Source organism: Furipterus horrens, unplaced genomic scaffold (assembly GCF_987537825.1).
Source record: "Furipterus horrens unplaced genomic scaffold, mFurHor1.1.pri manual_scaffold_3, whole genome shotgun sequence".
In the NCBI taxonomy this organism is placed as follows: Eukaryota; Metazoa; Chordata; class Mammalia; order Chiroptera; family Furipteridae; genus Furipterus; species Furipterus horrens.
The window spans coordinates 40,539,431-40,566,939 of record NW_028327173.1 but is presented as its reverse complement, the minus strand read 5'-3'; the positions used below and the strand labels follow the sequence as shown (position 1 = coordinate 40,566,939).

The following is a 27,509-nucleotide window of genomic DNA, read 5'->3' as shown; positions in this document are numbered from 1 at the left end:
CACAATGTGTAATTTGCCTCAGCAGGGCCTGGTGCCTACTGAGACCTCCTTTTGGATATGTTGCATGTGAAGCTTAGTGGATCCTGATCTGAAGCTGGCCACTGGATATATTGGTTCTGGGTCATGTGGGAGGAACTCTGGTTCAGACCAATGTCAGATGCTGTATGTGACTGGCCCTGGGCAATCTGTTTGGAACTACAAGTGCTCCACAGTCTGTGGCTGGCTTTTCTGGGCCTGGGTGTATGCAGGAAAAACTTAGCTGTGCACCGAGGCCAGCTTTTACCAGCATCAGGCCCAGAGGCAAGTCAGCAAAAGTCCCAAGACACCCAAAGATAGACCTTCACCTGACTACCTGCTGGCTCCCTGTTAAGCTCAGTCACTGAAAAAGCCTCTGACAGTACTCAAGTTGCATGCATTAGGTTCACAGTGAGTCACCAGGTACTGGAAAGTGGTGTTCATCAGATTGATACAAGTCCAAACTTGGTGCCAGTGCTAGGTCTGAAGCCACTTAGCAAATATCTCCAGGTATACAAGTCTAGCTGTCACCCACTGGATGATCGTACACTACATAATATACTTGACTATGCTGCTCAACTACAAAGTGTAAATTATTATTATTATTATTATTATTATTATTATTATTATTATTAGACCCTTAAAGAAATATTTTGCTGACCATAGGCCTACATGATTAATATTTAACTCATAATATTTTTATTACAAAGCTAAAATGTCCATTAAATTTTATAAATATTTGTTTTGTGTCTACCATGTGTCTGGAATTCTTTCTTCCTGAAAACATCTTTTTTATGTCTAACCTATCTTTTACATTATTTAACCAGTTCAGGATTGAGTGACTAGCTTGTTCTTCCCCGAATTCTTTGATTTTTTTATATATAGATCTTATGATAATTAAATAGGGAGGGAGTTTTAGTTTTTCACTTTTTCTTTTTCTTCCAGGCAGTTACCCCAACAATTCTACTGGTTTCTATTTTCTTTTTCTTTTTTCTTCAAAATAATAATTTCCCTCTTTTCTAAGTGATCTGGCTTGCAGTTTTGTATAGGATCTACATTAGCTGGGCTATAAATGTTAACCTATGTGCAAAAGAAATGTCAAACAATGGTGGCTTAAACAAAGGAGAATGGGTTTCTTTTGCTCACAAAATAGTCTCAGGATATTTGATCAAAGCTGGAATGGTGGCTCTGCTCCATAAAGGATTGCAGGGACCCAGGCCTTTTCTGTTTTATTGCTTCTCCATTGTTACAGGTTACCCCCTTCTTATTGGTGTAAGATGACTCTCCACCACCCTGTTCCAAACACTTGGATAAAAGATGGTGAGACCATGATACCTACCTTGCAATATTGTTGTAAAATTATAGATATGTAATGCACCCAAGCAAGTGCTACAGTTATCTCTTGTTACTAATAAATAGCTAATTGCAAAGGATTGTTGAGGTGCCAGTTATTTAGTATGTGCTAAATAAAAATAATTTCAGTGGAGTTGAATTGTGAACTAAATATAATGGTATAGTTTTAATCCTCTCCATAGTTCTGGGAATATGACGACTATTATCATAATGAGTGTACCAGCATAGTTACACTTGAGAGGAATTTTTGTTTTGTTTTGTTATGAGCCAATGAGTGTCTTAAGGATTACAATTCTAGTAAATTCTGAAGTCCATGCATAACTCAAAAGCAAATTCTTTGAATTCCTGTACTTTTTCTCAGACTTTTTGCCTTTAGCCAAATCCTATTAAATATAGTTCTATGTCATGTTGTGCTTAAATGATGTGGCAGAACAGGGCCTTGACTTAGAAAATGACACCCTTCCTCCAAGGGGGCTTCTATCACAATCACCTTATACAGAAATCATATCTTGTATTTTGCCTCTGTGGAAATGGATGACATTGTTAAAAATTTATTTTTGCTGCAAGAAAATCTGATTCTTTGTTTATTGTGTCAAACAGCTGCTAGTATACAGCACTAGGCAGCTGTCCAGCTGTGAGGTTCATATAAATTAATTTAACCCTCGGGTATATTCTGAGGCCAATTAGAATGGACCCTCCAGGTACAGCAGGGAGTTAAGAACACTTTTCAAAGGGGGTAGGGTTCCAGATGATTCGATGATATACTCCAAATTCTCCAAATATTGTGGCAATTTATCATGTACAGTAAGTTTATGACAGCTTGAACATAGATATACATATATATAAAAAAATCATAATAATACTTATGTGTATAACAGTTTACAGGATGTGGTGTGTGTTTTCTGAAGTAATCCAAAGCATTTGACTAAAACTGAATTAGATTCTGCCAATCAAAAATACTTCTCTTTTTTTCTCCTCATCTTCCTCTTAGCACCGACATAGGGTTGGACTGGCTAAGTCTTGTTCATTGACATCCTTATAGGTAAAAATATAAACTAAAATCTTGTGGACCTTTGATTGGCCTGCTATGAATCTTCATCCCTGGTTTGAGGAACATTGAATTAAAGTGCAGCACTGCCATCTCTCCAGGTAATTACTGGAACCAGTGCAATCATAAATGCAATCAAAAGCTGGCTATAAATCTCCTAGTTTGCCTTTTTACAAAATGTCTATATATATGATTAATAATATACATATGTCTTTGTTTCAGATTATAATAAAATTTTTTTTTTTAATTATCATATAGAGTTCTCACATATCAAATCTCTGGTCCAAAGAATGCTCCTTCATCAGACATGGAGTTTGAAAAGCACTGAATCAAATCAAATTTTAACGTTGTTTGCCTTACAGTTAAATAGATCCTTTTTAGGATCTGGAGATTCTCTTCTTAAGTGTTAAATTTAATTTCATTTGCACAGGTTTATTAAGAGGCAATATTATATGATGATTCAGGGCACAGACTTTGAGGTCAGAAAGACTTAAGTGTAAATTGTGGCATATCCTCTGCTTTGGGAATGTTTTGGCTACCTTATCTTCTGCCAACTTCCTCTCTTAAGATTTACTTAATCTATTGATAATTCTCCTTTAGGATTTAAATCAAAAACATTTCAGGAAGGAGCCCTTTCTTGCCCTGACAGGTGTGGCTCAGTGGGTTGGGTGTCATCTTGCAAACCCAAAGGTCACTGATTCAATTCCTAGTCAGGGCACATGCCTGGGTTGCAGGCCAGGTCCCTGGTTGGGGGCAAGTGAGAGGCAACCAGTTGAATATTTTCCTCTCTTTCTCCCTCCCTTCCCCTTTCACTAAAAATAAATTTTAAAAATCTTTTAAAAAAAAGTCCTTTCTTACTCAAAGATAAGAACTGGTCCCCATTATATAAACCTATACACTTTATGTTAATTAATGATGATGATAACAGTCATATCAACAATGATGCACTGAGTGATACCGTAATGGCTATAATTACTGAGCAATTATTATGTACCAGGCGGCTGGTTTGGCTCAGTGGATTGAGCGGCGGCCTGCGAGCTAAGTGTCGCTGGTTCGATCTTCCAGTCAGGGCACATCAGAGAAGGAAAACTCTGACTCCAAAAAACCTCCGCTGCCTTGCGGCATACCTCTTCAGGGGAAAGGCTAGGGGAGTAAACCCCGACAGAAAATCCGGAGCCGGAGTCCCTAAGGCGGTTTGACGTTGTAGTCAACACCGGCAACTCCTGCGGCGCACCTGAAGCCAAGCTGTATTGACTCCGTCTTTCCCTTGGACCCTTCAGCTGCGAAGAGAGGGGGGGTCTGCTGCATGGGCAACAGCAGACCCTCCATATCACCCTGCCCAGGCTCTGTAGCTTCAGCGTCACTGGAGAGGACACTCCAGCGTCATCGCAAGATGTCGATTCAACACGGGAGGAGACAGATACCGTGTCACTCCCGAGTCGGACTGCACAACCATTCTCGGCGGTGCAGATAGACTCTTAAGAAGCTACACCATCGTCTCTCGAGATGGACGGCTGCCGATACGATACAGTTATGTACCAGGCACTATGCCAGTTACTTTACCTGTGTTAATTCATTTAAACTTACCAATGCCCCAGTGAGGTAGGTACCATTCATTATTGTCCTTTTACAGATGAAGAAACCAGAACAGTGCCATTCAATAGAACTAAAATGCAAGCGACACATGTAATGTAAAAATTTCTAGTATCCACATTTTAAAAAGTAAAAAGAATTTAATTTAAATAATATCTTATACAATGCAATGGATAAAATAAAATAGAGTCCTATAAAAAGAAAAAAGTTGAAAATTGCTAAAAGGTGGGGGGAGTTTATCGGGAATGTGTCGGGTTATCTTCGCGATGCTTGGGTTCGCGCGGCTGCCTGAGCAAACAGGAAAAGCCCGATCGTGAAACCTCGCCCGGCCTGCTGACCCGGCTCAAACCGGATTCTTGCCCGGAACCCTAGCCTGAGGGGTGCGGTACCCACTGCTCCGACTCTTTCCTTGGGTCCTGTGATTCCTCCCTGATTCCGGAGGTCCCCTGTCCCTTCTTTGGAGTGAGGCTCGACCCGGTTCGGCTTCCCGGTGTCCCCGCAGACCCTCGCCATGGGCAACACGAGCAGCGAGCTTGCCACCCCGGAGCGACAGGGCGGCTATTAGACGCCCCGAAGAGACAGCTCGGGGGGCACCAAGGATGGGGAGAGGCCCAAGATCCTGATGGACAGCCCTGAGGACGCCGACCTCTTCCACTCCGAGGATATCAAGGCTCCAGAGAAGGAGGAATTCATGGCCTCGCAGCACGATCTGGAAGTGAACGATAAAGCTCCTGCCCAGGCTCGGCCTACTGTGTTCCGATGGACAGGGGGTGGAAAGGAAGTGTAAACTTCCGCTCCCAAGAAGCCACAATAACTTTGTAGCCATCCTGGACCTGCCGGAAGGAGAGCATCAGTACAAGTTCTTTGTGGATGGGCAGAGGACACACGACCCTTCTGAGCCAATAGTAACCAGCCAGCTTGGCACAGTTAACAACATCATTCAAGTGAAGAAAACTGACTTTGAAGTATTTGATGCTTTAATGGTGGATTCCCAGAAGTGCTCCGATGTGTCAGAGCTGTCCAGTTCCCCACCAGAACCCTACCACCAGGAGCCCTACGTCTCAAAACCAGAGGAGCGGTTTAAAGTGCCACCCATTCTGCCCCCACACCTGCTCCAGGTCATCCTGAACAAGGACACAGGCATCTCTTGTGACCCAGCTCTGCTCCCTGAGCCCAGCCACGTCATGCTGAACCACCTGTATGCACTTTCTATCAAGGATGGAGTGATGATGCTCAGCGCAACCCACCGGTACAAGAAGAAGTGTGTCACCACCCTGTTACACAAGCCTATATGAGGAGCTGGCAGCCAGCGTGGGCCCCGGGGAACAGCTGCACCGGCAGGCTACACGCATGCATGCTTCCCACCTGAGGGAATGGACTGTCAGTTTCCCATTTCACACTCTTTAGAAGCCGTTTCTTACCTGCCCTGGTCCTCCCTGATGGTCTGTTCTGGGCACAGCAGCTCCTGAAGTGCCTCGGTCTGCAATGGCCGCTCAACTCCCAGTGGCCAAGAAGGCAGGCGGCCTGCAGCCCCACCGCAGGGCACGACAGGTGCAGTTCTAAATAGACACCTGCCGAACTCGTCACGGAGACTTTTCTGAAGCCAAAAACAAACACTAGCCACTTTGATAGCAAAAATCTGGGAAGCAGGGGTCAAGGCCACATAAAATTTCTCATTGTATGTGCGTTTTTAAGGCCATCAGCTTGTCCCTGTTGAGGCCTGACTGTGGCACTAACAAGTATAGTGTTAGCGTTGTCCTCTGAGGTCAAAGCAATTTCGTCTCCCGCTTTCTGCTCCAGGGAGGTGTAATTTCTATAGAAATTAGAACCTGATTTCCAGATGAAGTTGTACGATTGTTATTTACACTTACGTGCACTAAATATTAGTGGTTTGTTTTTTTAACCAGAGGTGGCTGGCTGAAGCCCAAGGGCAGTTTTCTAATCACCTCAACTAGAACATAGATCATGTGAGAAAACTGCTCAGCAATAATCTGTCCTCAGAACAGACTTTGGAAGTTGCTGCCGATTTCTCCATTAAGCTGGGAGATCCTGAGGACTGACCACTGCTAGTTGGAAGGTCATCCAGCTTTTTAGTCTCATTGTATCAAGGTGACAGTGTTCCCATGAAAACTCTGGAGAGGGACCCTTCCCTAGCCTGTGCCACCGTGCTCAGGACCTCTGGCCCTGCCTAGCAAAGAAGGCTGTAGCCGTTACCATTGCTTCTTCTGGAAGGAACTTAGACCCCGACATCGTCGGCAGCCGTCCGTCTCAAGAGACGATGGTGTAGCTTCTTAAGAGTCTATCTGCACCGCCGAGAATGGCTGTGCAGTCCAACTCGGGAGTGACACGGTATCTGTCTCCTCCCGTGTTGAATCGACATCTTGCGATGACGCTGGAGTGTCCTCTCCAGTGAAGCTGAAGCTACAGAGCCTGGGCAGGGTGATATGGAGGGTCTGCTGTTGCCCATGCAGCAGACCCCCCCTCTCTTCGCAGCTGAAGGGTCCAAGGGAAAGACGGAGTCAATACAGCTTGGCTTCAGGTGCGCCGCAGGAGTTGCCGGTGTTGACTACAACATCAAACCGCCTTAGGGACTCCGGCTCCGGATTTTCTGTCGAGGTTTACTCCCTTAGCCTTTCCCCTGAAGAGGTATGCCGCAAGGCAGCGGAGGTTTTTTGGAGTCAGAGTTTTCCTTCTCTGATGTGCCCTGACTGGAAGTTCGAACCAGCGACACTTAGCTCGCAGGCCGCCGCTCAATCCACTGAGCCAAACCAGCCAGGGGTAACCCCGACAACAGCCTTCTAAATTTGTGTCGGGAAGATGTCCTTTGGACCAAAGCAACCTCCACTCTCGGTTTCCAGGGAGTTGCTGCACATGCTCCCATGAGCACAGGTTCCTGTCCCCGAGTCAACAGAAGCTGTCATTGTGCCCTCTGTTCCTGCTGGGAGATGGAGGAACAAGCTTCCTGGTTTCCAGTGCTTGTTTGGTAAACCCAAGTCCAGAATACCCTTTTTTGCTACTGTTTTCAAAACACTGAATTACTATCAACTTGACATATGTACAGGTTTCAGTAAAGCTTTGTAAAGATAACGGGAAAAAAGAAAAAAGAAAAAAGTTGAGTTTAATGGAAAAATATTTTATACTGCTTCCATTTTAAAATTTAAAATTTAAATTAAAATGAAAAATTTAATTTCTCAGTGACTAGCTATATTTTGACTGCTCAATAATCTTATTTTGCTAATGGCTACCATATTGGATAGGACAAGCTTAGATGCTGAGTAACCTGTCATAGGTCATTCATATATTTCCTAAGTATCTATCACAAAACAGGTGTTGTTTCAACCTCTGGAGACACAATAAACAAAACAGGCAAAATCACTGCTCTGGTGCAGCTTTTATCACTTAGTCAACCCTTGAACATCATGGGTTTGAACTGCATGAGTCCACTTACATATGGGCTTTTTTCAATAAATACTACAAGTGTATTTTCTCTTCCATATGATTTTTAAAATAATTTTTCCCCTCTAGCTTATTTTATTGTAAGATTACAGCATGTAATACATATAGCATACAAAATATGTGTTAACCAGCTGTTTATGTTGTTGGTAAAGCTTCCAGTCAAGAGTAGGCTATTAGTAGTTAAGTTTTGGGTGAGTCAAAAGTTATATGTGGATTTTTTTACTGTGAGGGGATTTGGTGCCCCACATTGTGTAAACATCAGTTGTAGTAAAGATGAGAGAGATAATAAACAAAAAATTAACTAAAAACCTATTTCTGGGAGAAAATGTTTGCCAATATATTTGATAAAGGGTTAATATCCAAAATTTATAAAGTACTTACAAAACTCAACACCAAAACAAAACCAAAAAAACAAACAATCAAACAAAAACAATTTAAAAATGAGCAAAGGACCTGAATAGATACTTCTCAAAAGAGGACATACAGATGGCTAATAGGCATATGAAAAGATGCTCAAAGTCACTAATCATCAGAGAAATGCAAATTAAAACCACAATGAGATACCATCTCATACCTGTCAGAATGACCATCATCATCAATAAATCAACGAACAACAGGTGCTGGGGAGGATATGAAGAAAGGGGAACCCTTTTGCACTTTTGGTAGGAATGCAGATTGGTACAAGCACTGTGGAAAGCAGTATGGAGCTACCTCAACAAATTAAAAGTGGATCTGCCTTTTGACCCAGGGATTCCACTTCTCGGAATATACCTGAAGGAACCCAAAACACTTAACTCGAAAGAACATAAACACCCTATGTTCATTGCAGCATTATTTACAATCATCAAGATATGAAAGCAGCCCAAGTGCCCAACAATAAATGAGTGAATAAAACAACTATGGGACATTTACACAATGGAATACTACTTGGACATAAAAAAGGAGAAAATTTTACCCTTTGAGATGGTATGAATGGACCTGCAGAATATTATGCTAAGTGAAATAAACCAGTCAGAGAAAGACAGATACCATATTATTTCACTCACGTGAAATCTAATGAACAAACTGAACTAACAAGGACAGTGGGGACAGATTCACAGATGAAGAACACATGACAGCTAGTAGGGGCAGGGGATGTTAGGGGATGGAGGGATAAAGTAAAAAGGAAGAAGGACTCATGGACATGGACAAGAGTGTGGTGATTGCTGGGGGGAGGGGATATAAGGGGACTCAACATAACGAAAAAACACAATAAAGATTAAATCAAGAATAATAAATAAATAAAATATATTTCTGGAAGCACTAAATTCTATGAAGAAGAACAGAGCAGGGTAAGACATCATTACAGACAGGGCTATTGCATACAGCTCCTTAGGCTGTACCCTGCCTAACTGCAAGGAACACAGTTTATATTGACACTGATGATTGCCACTTTCTGGAGTTTTGAAACACAATAGCCCTGGGGATATGGGCTGAAATCTTATATAATCAGGGAAATTTCTCCAATAATGGAAGCTCATTTTAGCAAAGCTATGAAGGCAGTGAGGGAGCAAGCCATGTGATATCATCGTCGTTGGCAGCCGTCCGTCTCGAGAGACGATGGTGTAGCTTCTTAAGAGTCTATCTGCACCGCCGAGAATGGTTGTGCAGTCCGACTCGGGAGTGACACGGTATCTGTCTCCTCCCGTGTTGAATCGACATCTTGCGATGACGCTGGAGTGTCCTCTCCAGTGAAGCTGAAGCTACAGAGCCTGGGCAGGGTGATATGGAGGGTCTGCTGTTGCCCATGCAGCAGACCCCCCCTCTCTTCGCAGCTGAAGGGTCCAAGGGAAAGACGGAGTCAATACAGCTTGGCTTCAGGTGCGCCGCAGGAGTTGCCGGTGTTGACTACAACGTCAAACCGCCTTAGGGACTCCGGCTCCGGATTTTCTGTCGGGGTTTACTCCCTTAGCCTTTCCCCTAGCGACACTTAGCTCGTAGGCCGATGCTCAATCCACTGAGCCAAACCAGCCAGGCAAAGCCATGTGAGATATATATATATATATATATATATATATATATATATATATATATATATATTTTAAAGTGCTTTCCAGTAAAGGAGAATAGCTAGTGCAAAAGCCCTAAAACAGGAAGAGTGCCTAACATGTTAAAGGAACAAGTGGAGCCTGTGTAGACAGAGCATTAGAGCATGTTGAACAAGGGGACTACAGCAGAAGATGACATCAGAGTGTAGCCAGCAGCTAGATCAAGGCAGGGGCTTGCTGGCCTCATGAAGTTCTGTAGCTTTTATACTTAGTAAGATCAGAAGTAATGACATGAAAACACTTGCTCTCATTTTTTAAAGAGTTAGCCTTATTGCTTCATTGAGACTGGAGTGAAGGGGTATGATGAGTTACAGGAAAGTGGCAAGCATACTGTTGTGATAAATAAGGTGAAAGGCTATGGTTGTTCAGAATAGGGTCATAGCAGGAGAAATGGTGAAAGCTGGAATCTGAATATATTTTTGAAGGTAGAGCTAATAGGATATGCTGATGGGTTAGATACAGGGTTTGAAAAAATGAAAAGAGAAATCAAAGTTGACTCCAAATATTTTAACCTGATTAACTTATAGAATGGAGTAGCCATTTTTTGACAGGGGGCGTTTTCAGGAGAAGTGATTTTTTTATTGGGGTTGAGCCCAAATCGAGACTTATTTCTTGGACATTTAAACTTGGAGATGACTATTAAATGAATGGAGTGTTGAGTCTGAAGTTAAAGTGATATATCAGGCTGAAGATATAAACCCAGAAATTATCACGATATAAAATGGTATTTATGGTTACAAAACTGGTGTAAGTAGCCTAAAAGGCAAATATAGTTAGAGATGAAAAGAGGCCAGGTGATGGAGCCTCTGGGACACTAACATTTAGAAGTACAGATTGCAGGGAAAGACCAGAAAAGCAGCATGAAGAGGGAGTAATAAGAGAAAATGCTATTCCAGAGGCCAAGTGATAAAAGTGTTTGAAGTGGAAGCTTTAAGGGTAGAACTGGAATTGTAACCCAGGGAGTTGTATTCCAGCACTTTACACTACTCTGCAACGGGGTCTCGCGAACTAAAATCTAAGAGAAGACACCATGGTCTGTCTTGATCAAGTTGTATCTTGCTGGCCAGCACAGTGCCTAACATTCAGTACATATTTAAGCAATGAATGAACACATTGCGTAGATCAGAAAACTGAGTCCCAAGAAGGTTGACAATGACTTAGTTACAAGTGGGATTAGAACTCAGATATATTGGTTGCGCAAATGAGCCTGCATCTCTCTCCCCATTTCTGTTGTCCAGCCAACAAATATCCAAGCCAAGGCTTTTTCTTAGAAAGCTCGTTGTTCATTTCCAATTTTGTTGACCCCACACATGGCCCCAACTTGTTTTACAAATCTAAACTAGTTGAGCAAAGAACAATAATGAATTATACTATGCTTCCTACTTTGATATTCTATTTAATGCCTTTTCTTTTCATTATGGTCACCCTCCTCTTTTCCCTATATACACATTTAAAAGATAAAGAAATATAATTTCTCTTCCTATGCCCTTGAACGGGTTTCTACAGCTGAATATGCTCTCTGTAAAATGGATTTAATATACCTACCAGACTTTAAATTGGTTGCAGACTTCCTTTAACTTCTATTGCTTTGTTTTTCCTCTAGCAGCTTTCTTAACTTAGATAGTTTAACAAGTATTTTTCTAATTCTCTTCATATTGAAGGCTAGCCCCTCTAGGCTTCCCTAAGGGCTTAAGAAGATCAAAAATGTTTCTACTTTTATTTCATAGAAGAGGTTTTCCACATTATAAAATTAACCCATACTCAATAAAGGACATTTGAGACATATACACATTTTAAGGAAAAGAAAACAGGAGAAACTCATCTACAACCCAAAGATAACACCTTTAAAAATTTTTATATTTCCTTGCAGGTTGTATATCTGTACATGAGAGAGTAAGTATGTATATCGTCGGCAGCCGTCCGTCTCGAGAGACGATGGTGTAGCTTCTTAAGAGTCTATCTGCACCGCCGAGAATGGCTGTGCAGTCCGACTCGGGAGTGACATCGTATCTGTCTCCTCCCGTGTTGAATCGACATCTTGCGATGACGCTGAAGCTACAGAGCCTGGGCAGGGTGATATGGAGGGTCTGCTGTTGCCCATGCAGCAGACCCCCCCTCTCTTCGCAGCTGAAGGGTCCAAGGGAAAGACGGAGTCAATACAGCTTGGCTTCAGGTGCGCCGCAGGAGTTGCCGGTGTTGACTACAACGTCAAACCGCCTTAGGGACTCCGGCTCCGGATTTTCTGTCGGGGTTTACTCCCTTAGCCTTTCCCCTGAAGAGGTATGCCGCAAGGCAGCGGAGGTTTTTTGGAGTCAGAGTTTATATAGTTTAGTATATATGCATGTGTGTTTAAGTATACACATACATTTGTTGTGAGTCATGCTTTTTTCACCTAAAATAACATACATTTTAATACTATGTAGCATTCTTAAATATTGCTTTAATAGCTATATACTATTCTGTAGTGAAAATGTCACTATCTCTCCCACAGATAGGTATTTATTTCCAATTACTCTACCATAAATAATGCTACTCTGAACATTTTTGTTCATGATATAGATTGTGTGTTTAGTGTGATCTCTGAATCACTCACAAAAGTAAAATCATTCCCAAATTCCCAGAATAGAATAATTTATTAAGTAAAAATTTACAGATATTTAAAGGAGCTGATAAACATTGCTCAGGTGCTTTATAAAACTATTGCACCATTTTAAACTTCTACCTATAATGTATTCAAAAATCTATTTCTTTCCCTATTAACACCAATTATCAAGTAGCTATCTCTTTTTATTTAATCTATACTAATTTCATAAGTTATAAAAACCCACCAAATTTTATTAACTTACATTTGTTTGATGACTTCTAAATTTGAATACTCTTACATACCTGTTTATTCACTATATTAATTATTTTATTGATATCCTTTCCTCATTTATTTTTAGGGTATCAAAATATTCTTTCTATCAGTTTGCTTAACTTTTTATAGAATAAACATATTGGATTTGTCAAATATTTCTACGCAAATGTTTTTTCCCATGAGTATTGTTTGTGTTTTCAAGTTGTTTATGGCATGGATTTTAATACAAATTTGAGAGGGTCAATACCCTCTAAAATAAAAAATAAGTTATGGTAGAAATTTTAGGAAATACAAACCTGAAAAAGAAAAATTTCTTACACACACAATGATTATTTAAAATATTTGAGACATTTTTCTTCATCTTTTCTTATGTATAATACTTAAGTACCTTTTACAAAAGTAGTCTTAATATCATATATTTTACTGCCCTATTTTTTTTTCACTTAGAATGTTAAGAATTTATTTTAATTGGTATTAAAGGTTTTTCTTTATTATCCTCTTAATGATTTTATAATATGGACAGATAAAATTTATTTTTCAGACCATTGTGGTTGAATCTCTTTATTTCTAATATTTCACTGTTATAAAGATTCATAGATATCTTTATTGCTGAAACTTTGGATATATTCATAGTTATTTAGAATAAATTTCTAAAAGTAGATTATGGGTTTAACCAAATTTTAAGGCTTTTTTAATGTTGCCCAAATTGTCCTTCATATCTGTGTCTTAATTTATAGCATGAAATTTATTTTGGCTTAAAGTTATAGATATTTACATAGTACTTGAAATAATTTAAAAGAAACAATTTACCTAGCTATGCATGTATTGAGAAGGAAATATAAATATATCTACAATATGCCAGGTCCCCAGATTTCCAGAGCAGATTGCTCACAATTTATAAGTCTTAGAGTTACTTGAATACATATTATGACTTCTTCCCTAATATACTGTAGAAAATTTAGTTTTAAAAAAGTCACTCTTTGTCTGCATTGACTTGTCTCTGCTCCCACAAAGCCATATTTTTCAGCTCAACTAAAGGTATGGAGGCAGTGACTCAGAGGCCAATAACAGGGGTACTGTTTACATGCACCACACCCTTGCTGACTTATTCTTTCATTTAATCCCAGAGCAGCCTTATTTCATTAAAGAGGAAGCTAAGTTTCAGAATGGTTGAAGTCTTGTTCTAAACTGAAGAACTGATACCCATTTCACTCCAAAGGAGTACACTTTTCACTACTCCATGTTGCCTCCTCATGGACTCTGAGACTTCAGCATGGATTTTTCTTCCCTCGCTCCATTATCAATTAACACTTACATTTACATTTATATTGAAAATTGACCTTTGAGAATTGAACTCAAGTACTGGTTGCAGCCTTTGACTTTGCTTTGCTCTTATTTATTGTAATTAGCCATTTAAAAATTGTACATAGCACCCCAAAAAAGGATTTGTATTAGTGAGGATTAATCACATGAATACTTTAAAACAATATAAATTAACCCAGCAGTGTTTGTTTATATAGCTTGAGATATGTCTTTAATATGCCTTTTATTCAACATTGAACAATGGATTATGGGTTTTTAGATCCATATGATAGAAAATAGTAGGGAAGATATTTCGTTCTCATTGCCATAGATAATTTAAAATATATAATTAACAAAGTAGGGCATTGTATTGTAGTAAGTCTAAAAAATATTAGTCATAAATGTTCAGGTTGCTGATGTTTAGTAGAAAAAGCTGATTATCTGAGGTCTGAAGTTCTTTAATCCCATCTTTACTTCTTTCTAATGTGTGGTTTTGGAGAAGTTTCTTTTTATCTCTGAGAACCTGGTTACATATCTTTAGATATAATGATTTTTTTTTTCAAATTCTTAGGATGCTTGAATTCAATATCAATATGGTGGTTCAAATTGCAGAGCGATGTTGAACTATTGGCAGTGGGAAAACAGAAAGAATTTGGAACTTCAGTATAATGGTCAGGAATGAATATAAAATGATTTCCCCTAAGCCTTGAATTTCCCATAGATTATTTGTATACATACCATATCCTTTGACCCCAGAGTGCAATCTTCCTGAGCTCATCTTTGTATTATGACTGCACTCTTCCCTCTGCCCTCTAGACTGCACTAGTCTCTTTCCCATAAAATACAGCTCAAGAGTCACTCACTCCCTTGTAAAGCCATCTCTGTCACTCTGTCCCAGATCTGCCACTTGACTATATGTTCCTTCCACTCCGCTTCTATAATACAATACTTCATACGTAATTCTAAACAGTGGTTGTCTCCTTGCCCTACATGTTTGTGTACCAAATGAATGAGTGATGCAACAATTTCTAAACAAAGCTTTTTTAGCTAATAGATCTATTTCACTTTAACACAAAAAGAAACTGGATGAGAGGAAAACATTTTAATTAAAACAACAACAACAACAAAAAACTCTGAGAAGCCAGGAATCTCTTTGACTCCCTAGTCAAGAAACTAAATCTTCTCCAAATCTCAGGTTATTTCATTTTTCCAGTCAGCCTGACGTCTTCTCATTCCTTCCATTCCCAAGGCTAAAACTCACCAGGACCTTTTCTTCTGTTACTACTCTCCACCAGAAGTCCACTGCACTGTGTCCTAGGGAGTTAGAGACCAAGCAGGGGCTGCACAAAAGAGATGTTAAGACCCTTTTGGTGAAATCATCATTACTGCAAAGTTTCACCGTTCTCCCTCTGGGGATAATTCTAGAGAAAGCATCACTATGTATGGTGTGAAGGCAGGTGATAGATGATCAGAAAAGTCAATGCAAGATAGGGATTATCCTCATTTTATACTTAAGGAAACCAAGGCTCCATGGAGTTCAATACTATGGCCAAGGTTATATAGAGAGTGTCAACATCTGACTGCAGCTCCATCTGGCACCGAAGCTTGAGTACTTTCCACTACACCACAGTGCCTCCCCCTGCCCTGGTGGCCGCCAGCCTCCCTGCCTTCATTGATCCATGAAGACTCCATTTCTCCTTCCAGGAGGCACCTTTAGACACCTAATTGTGTTCAGACTGCCCACACCTGATTGTGCTCAGACTATCCAACGCCAGAAGTCTCACCATGAGAAATTATTTCTTTCCAAGTTTCTTATTCTATACTAATTTACCATTCTTTCTTACTGCTTCCTTCCTTGAGTTGAGTTTTTTGTCTGTATTTTACCTTTTGAAAATGTCACAGTATTGTCAATTAACTTTTCCCAGGCAGCCAACATGGCCATAGATTTACATGTAGGGAATTTATGGGAAAGTGAAGGAATGAGGATTGATGCAGTCACAACAAAGGCCTCAGCCACATACATGTGTGAGGACAATGGAATCCAGTCAGGCTTTCTCACCCCAGAGGCCCAGGCGTGGGCTACCTACAGATAACAGTAGATTTGCCTGTGCAATGCTCTTGCAGTTATATAAGCATTGATGTCATATTCTTGGCTAGTGGCTGGCTTTGTCTATGTATAATATAAAAAGGGGCAGGAACCCCTACAGAGGTGTTCATTCATGTTCGGGTTCGGGTTCAGCTTGGCGCAGTAAGCGGGGGCACAGAGAGTGGCGAGGGCTCCAGCACCAAGCCATGGGGGTGTGGCTGGCGGCCAGCTTGTGGACCAACACAAGCCCAAGGGCAGAGGGCAGGTGTGAATGCTGTAATGTCTGCAATAAAGGAACTGTCAGAGATTCCAACCTTGCCTCGCACGTTTTATCCAATTGTCAGACAAAAGGGAATCTGCATTCATTGGCACGACACCATGGGAAGCTCTGAAGCTGGGATATCTCTACAGAATGGTGCCAGTTTGAAGCAAGGAGACCCTCTCAATGAGAGTCATTGGATACAGGCTGATTCCCCGAAGAGGCTACCTGTGGCCCAGGGCAGTAGGGAAATCAGGGACTCAGCTCCAAGTTCTCAGAGGTCCATACTCCCATGCTCTAGAGAGTGAGTTGTTCAGTACACACACATCATGTCCTTGATGCCTGGGAGTAGTCATCTAGCTGGGCTCTCCTGTCTCTACTGCACTATTCCTTCTGCCATTTGTACTTGTGTGCATGATGTACCCAAGGGGCACCACAAGGGGCATCCACTCAAGAGATCTGCAAGTTGCTTGCCAGGTGAGCCACCTGGCCTGGAGCCCCAATTCGAGGCTGAACGATCAGATTCAGTTTGGTGGAAAAGCCTTTGGCTTGGGAGTAGGAAAGCCAGTTTTGCTTCTCTTTGTGTGGATTTGGCAACATTTTATTTGTTCTCTGAGCCTATCTGTGTGGGGGTTGATATGTGAATATTATTAGCATAGTTTGTGATATATCATAGGCCCTCAATGTATACAAGGTCTGTCCTCGTTTCTTCCCTTCACTTATAAAGTGAATGTGGGGTTAGGTGTTATCTAAGATTTCTCTGAGTTTTTAATTCCATACTGGGATATTATAATGGATTATTAGATTTCATTGATATTCATTATGCATTACTTATGGACTAAGCTAGTAGCTATTAAATAATAAGCCCTGGCTGGTTTGGCTCAGTGGATTGAGCGTCGGCCTGCGAGCTAAGTGTCGCTGGTTCGATCTTCCAGTCAGGGCACATCAGAGAAGGAAAACTCTGATTCCAAAAAACCTCCGCTGCCTTGCGGCATACCTCTTCAGGGGAAAGGCTAAGGGAGTAAACCCCGACAGAAAATCCGGAGCCGGAGTCCCTAAGGCGGTTTGACGTTGTAGTCAACACCGGCAACTCCTGCGGCGCACCTGAAGCCAAGCTGTATTGACTCCGTCTTTCCCTTGAACCCTTCAGCTGCGAAGAGAGGGGGGGTCTGCTGCATGGGCAACAGCAGACCCTCCATATCACCCTGCCCAGGCTCTGTAGCTTCAGCTTCACTGGAGAGGACACTCCAGCGTCATCACAAGATGTCGATTCAACACGGGAGGAGACAGATACCGTGTCACTCCCGAGTTGGACTGCACAGCCATTCTCGGCGGTGCAGATAGACTCTTAAGAAGCTACACCATCGTCTCTCGAGACGGACGGCTGCCGACGACGACGATGGACTAAGCTCATAATAACCCAGGTTTGGGTTTCATTTGATTTCCAGACTCATGAAATTTCATAGCTGGAACAAATCTCAGAAATAGTCCAACCCACTTATTTTACTCACAAGTAAGGGAACTCATTGTGGGGTTGGGAGAGGAAATTGACTTATTTGAGGTCACAGTGCAAGTAATGACAAAGGAGAGAACACCACCCATGCTTCCTGACCCATCCCAAGGCTCACTGCCCATTCCTTCCCTAGCCTCCAGCTGCTGCTAACACATTCCAGACTGCAAAGCAGCACAATTTGCCTTTCTTGTGTTAATATTATTCTAGCATGCAATGTCTGTGTTTAAGGCAATGACCTGAGAAATACTTTTATTTCCAGTGATGCACTTATTTTGCAGGGTTTATTAATTTTATTTATGCATTTGATCTCTCAAATGAAATAATAAACTAATTAGTGGGACAATTTACTGGTGTGCTCCACCAAGGGTGTTTTACAACCTCCACGCAAGCTTGTCTAACTGTGGTGTCAGCATAACTGCTTTCTGCCCTGCTGCCCTTAACTTCAGCCATCAGACACACATGGCTGACAGCCCTGTGCTGGGTACATGTGCCTCCAGGGAGCATCCAGAGGTGTCAAGTCATAGGGCAAAGGAACTTTTCCCAGGAGCCTCCCAGAATTCATGCAAGAGACAGGCTGCTTCCTTAGACTTTAAAAAGCAGGCATGGAACTTCCAGAGAACAAAACTGAGCCAGTGCATTACCTGAATTCCCAGATTGAGAATTCCCAAAGAATGAAGGAAATCTAAGTGCTCAAAGTCACAGCTGAGGAGGCCCACCATCCAAGACCAAGAGCAAAGCAAGGAACAGGATGGGGAGATTGATACAAAGACAGTAGGCACAGGAACATTGCACAGTTCAGGAACAAAGGGGGGAGAGTGCAAGATTTAAGAGCAAAGGTGGGAGAGATGCTAGATTATCCAGAGTAATTGGAATAAATAGGGCAATAGTGCCAAAGTTGTTTTTATTTGTTTGTTTGTTTTTTCTTTTAAATGGTTCTGAAATGAAGTACATGGACTTCTCTCCAAGGTGGCCCCTGTGTTCTCTTAACAGCCAGTACTTATCTCTGTCTTACAATCAGTCATAGTCTGTTGTCATTGTTTGCTTGTCTGTCCCTATTTGACTGTGAGCACCATTATATAACAGGCATCAAACATTTATTGAATGAAAGAATGGATGGATGGATGGATGGATGGGTAAATGAACAGGCAAATCAGTTTGTCAAGGTACTGGGGGTCTAAGACCTTTGAACTATACTATTTTCATCTGCCGTCTCTGATGTAATAAACAAAACGCAACCAGGGGTAACTTTTCCAATTATTTGCATTCATTGTAGATGTACTCAGTATAGCAAAGAAGTATTCAACATAAAAGTATTTAACCTCTCTTGATGAATTCTTTATTCTTATTAATACCCTCCACACACAACAAAATATTCATTTGGGGTAGAAGTAAAAGGTCATAGAACCCTAATCTTTAGGTGGTACCTCTGCTGACCCCCTCATTGCCTTGTGGGTATGGATGCTGTCACAGCTCTGGTTGCTGCTAAACTGTCTCCGTCCAGCATAAGGGTTCTTGTAGGAACAAGTTCCAAACTCCTAGTAAGACATTGACAGCAGCATTAGCAGTGGGAGCATCAGCAGGCTCCTGCAGTGGGAGCTGCTCAAGCTCAGGATCCTTACTCTGTAGTGGAGAACTTCTCTGTGATTCACTCCCATGGGGGTGTTTCTGCTCACACCTCTGCTGTGATTGGATATATGCAAATTAGCAAACCCTAATGGGAGGTCCTGGACATAGTTAATATACATACTGGCTCTGCTATCCCCATCCAACTGGCCATAGATTTTGGGGGATACAGGAAGGCAGTAACCCCAACATGTTGCTCCTGTTTCATGTAGCAGATCTCAGTGGGACACGGGAAGCCCTCAAGTGGTGATGCTCAAGTGCTGGTGGGAATTGAATCTCCTGGTCGTAATTCATATACTTACCTTCTATATTCTCCTCTTTTTCCCCTTCATGTTTCTTTATGCCACTTATCTCCATCTGATATCCTCTGTTTAATCACTATTTGTGTCTGTCTCTGTCCCCTGGAATGTAAGCTTCAAGAGGGCAGGACTATCTGTTTGGTTTGTTATTAGATCCCTAGTGACTAAGCTAGTGTCTGGAATGTTGAGGTCTCAATGAGTACTTATGAATAATAAGGATGAATGGATTTATCAACCCTACCAACTGTAAGGATAAAATTATAGTAATTATGGTAGTATAGGTATTTGCACAAGGAAATAAATTGTCCTAAAAATCTAGACAAATAAAATAAAATTTAGAACCCCAAAAATAAACTATTCTGATGGGAAACTTTATATGTAATAGACATGTTATTGCAAATCAATGCAGAAATCATGGACTAAGATAAATAGTAATAGTACCAGGACAACGCATGGCTATACAGAAAATTTATTGACTCCTGACCACACATAATATAAAGAATATCAATTCCAAGTGGATAAATGCAAACAGCATGACATTAAAAACTTTAGGAGTAACTATTGAAGAATGTTTTCATGAATCAGGGGTAGGAAAGGATTTATTTAACAAAGCAAAACAAAAATAAAGCATGTATGCAAAGGTAAATACTAATTATTTTATTACATTAAAAATTAAAGAGTTTTATACATCACTAAACAAAAGAAAAGCTTTGGACCAGGAAAATGGTCGCAACCTATATAATTGCAAAATGAGATGAGTATAGACCATAATTATAACAAATTCCTATGTACCACCACATACATAGATCAGATATTATAATTTTACCATTTTGGTATCTCTTCTCATGGCTTGTGACCACACAGACTGTAGAACTTGGCTAAATGTCACCTCCTTGGTAAGGTTTTTCCTAGCTAACCTATTTAAAATTGAATTCCTGCCCTGGCTGGTGTGGCTCAGTTGGTTGGAGCATTGTCTTGTAAACCAAAAGGTCACTGGTTTGATTCCTGGTCAGAGCACATGCTTAAATTATGGATTCACACCACGGTGAGGATGTGTGTGAGAAGCAGCCAATTGATGTTTCTCTCTCACATCGATATTTCTCTCCCTTCCTTCCCCTCTCTCTAAAATCAAAAAGCGTGTCCTCAGGTGAGGATTAAACACAAAAATTGAACTCCTACCCCAACAGCCTTCATTCCTCTTCTCTGCTACTGGCTTTTCTACAGCATATATGACCATCTGACATACTAGGTATTTTGCATTATTTGTTTAGTATGTACTGTCGCTTTCCTGTAACAACTCAATAGAAAAATGGGTGTATGAGGTCTGTCCAGAAAGTATCCAGCCATGTAATATGAAAAAGAGATTTACTGAGGAAGAAAACATATTTAATATCCATCAGATTGGAAAAAAATTAAAAAGTTTGACAATACCAAATGCTGGTAATGATGTAAACGAATGCTAGTGCCACTTTGTAGAGGAATTAGTAATATCTAATAACTTTGAAGATGCATATACTATATGCTGTGATCCAGCAAGTCCACAGAGAAATCTCACACATATGTACCTGAGGTGTAAAGCAATGTCCACTGCATCATTATTTGTATTAGCACAATTTGGAATTAGCTCAAATGTCCGTCAATATGGATGATCAAGTCAGAATATCAACATATGATAAAATACTATCTAAATGCTTAGATGAAAGAATTAAAGCTAGTTCTATGAAAGTGGCAAAAACTTTTAAGCGTCTTTAACAAAATAAGCAGGTTTCAGATAGATGCCTGCAGTGGAATACTATTTAAACAAAGGTTTTCAATATGCAAAACAGTACTCCATATATTGTTTATGGATGCAAACAGAAAAGATTAGAAGCAGAAAAACATGCATGGAACTTGAGGAGAGTAGTTCTATTTTTGGAATTAGGAAAGAATTGCTGGGTGGCAGTACATAGGATTTTGTTATAATTATGTCTATACTCAACTTCATGCTTGCAATATTTAATAAGCAAAGAAATAGGCTACTTAAGTGTGACTACAAGGGACTTAGTTCAAGCCACAGCATATCAAATAACAGTGTGTGCGAAATCGTAAACTGAGTTTCGTTGTGAGCCAAAGACAATTCTAGATTCAGTGCCTTCTTTTTATAACTACTGATAAGATTGGGATTTGAAACCAGACATTCTAGGTTTGAATTTTGACTCAGACACTTAGTAAATATTTTAAAATTGGCCATCAGTTTCCCTATTTTTAAAGTGTTTGTGGTTAGAGACAAAATAGAGAATGGAAAAACACGAGAAAATCAACAAAACCAAGAGTTGGTCCTTTAAAACTGTCAACAAAATTTACAAACTTTTAACTAGATTGATTGAAAATAAAAAAGAGATTGAAATAATTAAAATCATAAATGAAAGAGGGGATGTTACTATTGATATTACAGAGAAATGTTATTATATAAAGTAAAAAAATAGTACCTCCTCATAACAAATATTCTGAGGGTGAAATGTGATATTTGTACAGTGTTGCACATACATCATGGCAGGTAATGAAAAGGAAGACTTGTGTATGTTTAAGAGCACTGGGTGTTGATGTAAACAAACATGAGCTTGAAGCCTGGTTTGAATGCCATGCTTTCTCTTTATTTTTTTTACAATAACCATATCAGGTTTGTGTTATTTTTATCCTACTTTATACATAAAAAACAGCCTTAAATAGGTGAAATAACTTGCCCAATATTACCCAGCTCTTAAAAGGCAGAGATGGGATTCAAATCAGGTCTAATTCCAGAGGCATATAACTGTACATTATCCTGGCTATATTTCCCTAGTTTTATTAATAAGCTAAATTGAATTTTTATAAAACATTACAATAATCCATCCTGTAGCTTTCTTTTTTCCTTTGAGCAGGGAGTCAACCAGCCATTGCTGATTAAAAGTAATAACAAGTATCTACTACTTAGTTTATGTATATGTAACTTGAAACATGTAAAATGACTGGGTTGCTGTAATGGAATATCGTTACTAGATAAAAATTTCTGCCTTAAACAGATTCTTGGTTTTGGAATACATTGGAAGATCAGTAGGCTGTGATATTCCATTATGTTGAGTGTTGTTTTTTTAACCACAGGCTTTTTCTAGGTTCCACTGTCTTTCCTGAAAAATTGCTCTCTCTCTGCTTGCCATCTTCTGTCTTCTGTGAATCCAAATGGAACTTAACTTTTATTGTCACTGATTATTTTGAATGAACAGCTTTCTTAATATAATTTTTGTCATGTCAAGTTTCATTTATTAAATCTTTTATTCATTTATTCACTTACTCATTCCTTCTTTTATGCAGCAAATTTTGAGTGGTAGCTCTGAGCTTATCTCTGGGCTAGGATCACACAACCAAGCGTTAAGTAAGGTGTGATCACTTCCTCAGTGAAGGAAGCTCAAAACTAGAGGGAGGCAGAGATGGAAATGAATAGTTTCAATGTGGTGTTTCCTTCAGAGTGGAGTTATTGCTGGGGGAGCATGGAACATGGAGTCCCCAAATAAGTAGGGGAAGTAGGACAGAGATGATAATGTTGCAGCTGAAACTTGTTTGTATGTTTGTTTCTGTCTAGAAAAATAATTCATGATCTTTGTAGAAAATTTGGAAAGCATAAAGGGACAAGGGAAAAATAACATACAATCATACTATAAAGAGATCACCACTATTAACAATTGGCATATTTTTAAGACCAACTTTTACATGGGTGAGCTCAAACTTTACAAACTATTTTGTTATATATATTTTCCCTTATCCTGAAAAAGTTTTTAAATTATTTTTATATATGTATTAAATTATGTAGAAATACTAATGTTCACTTTATCATTCTTCTGTTGGTTGTTTTCCTCTTAAAACTTAAATTGTAATGACTATCTCTGTGCATAAATATTGACCTGGAATTATTACTTCTTTCCCAAGAAGGAATTCTGAAGATGAATTACAGATTAAAGTGTATGTTCACTTTTACGGCTCTTGCCATTTTTTCCAGTGTCCTCTTCTTTATGGATCTCAGGCAAGAGCTCAATCCTTTAAGGAAGTCAGACAAATTAAATATGTGGAAGCTCTTTCAAAATTCATACATGCTTCTGTGTGTGTGAGTGTGCATACATGTCAGGAAGAAACACCCATAGACACACACACGCACATATCCTGACTCCCTCCTACCTCAGAGGCATTCTCCCCCATTTCTTGCGCATTACTTACAATGGGCTATATTGACTGATTTTTTGTTGGTGGTGGTGGTGTTTTTGTTTCATCCATCTCTGTATTTCCAGTACCTGGTGTATGGTAGGAACTTAGTAAATGTTTCTTGAATAAAAGAGACAGAAGAAAAATAAAACCATTAAATCGTTGTTTACTTTTTGTGTAATATTTGTGTTTTCTTTGTTTTTCAGAATTCTGCAAGACATGGTGGTAAACCTTGGTGCCAGGTCTTCATGATTGACAGGCTCTTTTGCACAACTCACAGGTAAAGCTGGCCGTCTTGCTGGTGTGAGGAGAATCTTCCTCGCTGGGAAATTTACTCTCAAATGTCTCTGGGTCCTCTTGAAGTGATGGCTTTAGTGCTTTGTGTTCCTCCCTAAAACACCCTGGGGGGTGTGTCATGGAGCCTTTGGGAGCTGGGGCTTAGGGTGCCTTTCTCTGGTCTACTATGTGTTTGTAGTTAAAGAAAGATAATATTGATTCTCGTTCTTCTTCTCTTTAAGCACCTGGTAAATGTCCTTCAAAGCCTTACATTTTCCTGCCTGGATTTTAGCCTCTCCTATTAGGTTGTCTCAGATTGGTTCAATTTTAAACACAACTATGTTAGCATTCTTTCTTCAGATGCTCCTATTTCAATCTGTTTACCAGAAGGAAACATCCTCAGCTGTGGAAATTGAAGTCAAACCATATGTAAGATAAATGTTTACATATAAAATGGACCTGGAAATTTACAAACTTAAGGAGCAGGTGCTATTATTTTGAGGTCTTCAACTTTTAAATAATGGCAACACTGAAGTATTTGCTTCATACTGGGAGCTAGGGAGATACATTTGAAAACGCCTATTCTTTTGAGAAATTAGGAGCATTCATTCCAATATCTATTCCCTGCTTACCAGGGATAATGCTGAATGAATCATAGACGGGTGGATGGATGTTCCTTCCAACACTTTTAATTAGCAGCACTGCCCATTAGGATGAACAGTGTGTTTCTCTGCTGTAGATTACCCCCCACCCCCACACCTTGAATGAAGTAGGAGTCTTATTCTCCACAAGGTAATATTTATCTCTTCCCCAGCCAGACAAGCATAGAAAATTAAACAATGGTCCGTTAAAAAGCCCAGCTAATGTATTTATCATTTCCAGTTTATGTGAGTTTGCAAGGCAAATATGAGTGGTAGCTATTTGTTATGGGACCTTGGGGAACAACGGGGTTGGAGAGGGAGCTGGGAGGCTGGAGGATCTGAGACTTGTAAAAATTCATTAAAATATGAGGAACTATTGAAGACAGAGGGAATTAATTACTCTGAGGGACTCAGATGTCACTACTTATTTAAGTGACCTGGAGAGGAGGCTGAGAAACTCGTTTTCTGAGGGTTTCTATATAGGAGAAGGTGGAGAGCAGGGATTCCTTGACTGTCAGTTTTTGCATTTCCTTGGTGACTTATTGACATGTTAGCCTGGCGTGTGCCCCAGCCTCCTCTAATGAGTCCAGTTAAATGAGAAATGGGGGCAGGGTTGGCGGGAGGAGGCACTCTCCCCTGTAGGCTGGCCAGGTTATTCAGAGGAGCTCACCAGGCATGTAAGTAACTGCCAGAACTAGGGGAAGCTGGTAATTTACCACAATGGAGACAAGGGTGGATTGTTTGCAGCTGGACTGAGTTAGGTCTTTTATTATTGCTTTTGCATCCACAAAACTATTCTCTAAGGTGGAGTGAATTTGGGAAGACAAATTAAACTTTTCTACCTAAGGAGGACTGGGGAGCAGTAGCTTCTGAAAACAGTCATCTTTTCGAGATTGCTTGTCTAATAAATCTCTCTAATGCATTCTGCCTATAGACAGGGGTTGAAAATATATAGGTACATGATGACTTAAAAGTTTAAAATCGGTAAGCGCCCAGAGTAATGCAGTAAAAGCTTTCTCGTATGTGTGCCTTCCTCAGATGGAGGAATTAAAGGTTTTATTCTGAACTCTGCCATTCACCAGCTGTGAGACCCTCCACAAGCCACCATAGTGCTCCGAGCGTCTGTTGTATTATTTACATAGTGGTGATTGTTAAGATCAATGTGCCCAGAAGAGCTTTGGAGGATGGATGTATGAGACAGGTGTGTGGTAGCTGTGCCGCCTATTGGCATTTCCTGTTTTCAGGGCCTTGGTTTTTAAAAATTGAGGCTGCTCTGCGGTCTCTGTTCCTACTTGGGTCAAAGTTAACGAGCTCTGCAGTATTCTCCTGGCTTGTTCAGTTAGAAAGAGTGAATCAACAAGCCAAAGAAGAATCAACAAATATTGTCCTGAGGACTGCTTTTGGGAGAGACTCCACATAGTTTGGGGAAAAATGAAGGAATGTGAAGCATAGATTTGGAGGGAGTTGAAATCTGAGGTGTTCACCTTCGGGAGCAGTCTTAAGGAATGACATACACTTAGAAGAGGGAGCAGTGCAGTGACTTTAAGCTGGAGAGGCTTCCCAAGGCACGTGTAACGTCATTAATAGAAACCATAAAGAAATGCAGGATACAATCCCTTTGCTTGAGGAGCTCAGACTGGTAACAGTAATCATAGAGTAGACACATAAGCCCCAGGCTGAGAGTGAGGGGGCTGTTGAGCTGGACCTCAGAGGATGAGCAGCCTTGTGCTGGATGAGAAGGGCTCTGAGGCAGGACATTCCACAGAGCAGCTGCCCAACCACAGAGTAGGATGCCGGTCTGCGAGCCCCAGACTTGGCCTGTTTCGTTTCTCCAGCAGCCAGCGTTTTTCACAGCAGCCTGCACTCAGTGATTTTCAAAGGCCTCTGTGCCATTGCTGTCTCCTGGAAATAGACTTGAAGGATTGCCTGCCTGTTCTCATTAACCAACTCCAAAGCGGCCTAAGGTCTGACCTGTCCTGAAAATGCCCAGAAAGCATCCCCAGGGACCCAATTCTGAATAATTGCTAAAAACCACTATTCCCATTCTTTTTGTTGAGCTTATTTGCCTCCAGTCATCTTTTAAAATTGCTTGAAAATCTTCAGTTGGCATTACTGAGCTGTTGGCTATTTATTTATTGTGTGGATAGGATGTGTCTGCTTACCTATTCATTTGTATTCATTTATAGCATCATCATAGGTGAGACATCATCATGTCTTCCCATCTGGGTAATAAGACAGTAATAAAACAGGAAAATTTTTCCTGCTGTTCTTCCTCCCTTTTTTTTCCTTCTTGAATTCATACCTTGATGCCTCATATATACTTCCTCATATGCTTTATTTTCTCCGATTCTCTCTGTTTACCCTTCTGCTTTTTCTCTTCCTTCTGATAGAATCACATAGACTCCAACTTGAAAGGAAATAGGAGATTCTAGATACCTGGGAACTCAGTCGCAAAAACTTTCAGAAAGTTCTTAACCACATGATAATTCCCCTTTTCTATTATTTTTGGTGGTGCTTTTCAAAGCTAAATGTCTTGGATTTGAATCTCAGCTCCAACACATAACAGCTGTCTGACATTGAACAAATCATTCACTTTAAGCTTCAATTTTCACATCAGTAAAGATCAAGTAGCAATAATACTTTCCATACAAGACTGTTGTAAGAACTTAATGAGAGAGTGCCTATGAAAGGGTCTGACACATCATATATTCTCAGTGAAAAATGTTAGCTATAATTGTTGCTTATAATAATAACACAGGCTATTATAAAGCCTTAAAACACGAAAGACAGATGCATTGATCTTTAGCAACAAGGAAAGGAGAAGCTAGGAAGATATTCCCACTCTTTGCCTGGTCTTAGTAAATGAACATCCCTAGGCACAAAGGCGAA

At 40.3% G+C, this 27,509-nt stretch overlaps 1 pseudogene; it reads left to right on the top strand.

Annotated features, from left to right (window-relative positions):
* The first annotated feature begins 4,343 nt into the window (after positions 1-4,343).
* LOC150014979 (5'-AMP-activated protein kinase subunit beta-1 pseudogene) lies at positions 4,344-5,341 on the top strand (annotated as a pseudogene).
* Positions 5,342-27,509: the final 22,168 nt, after the last annotated feature.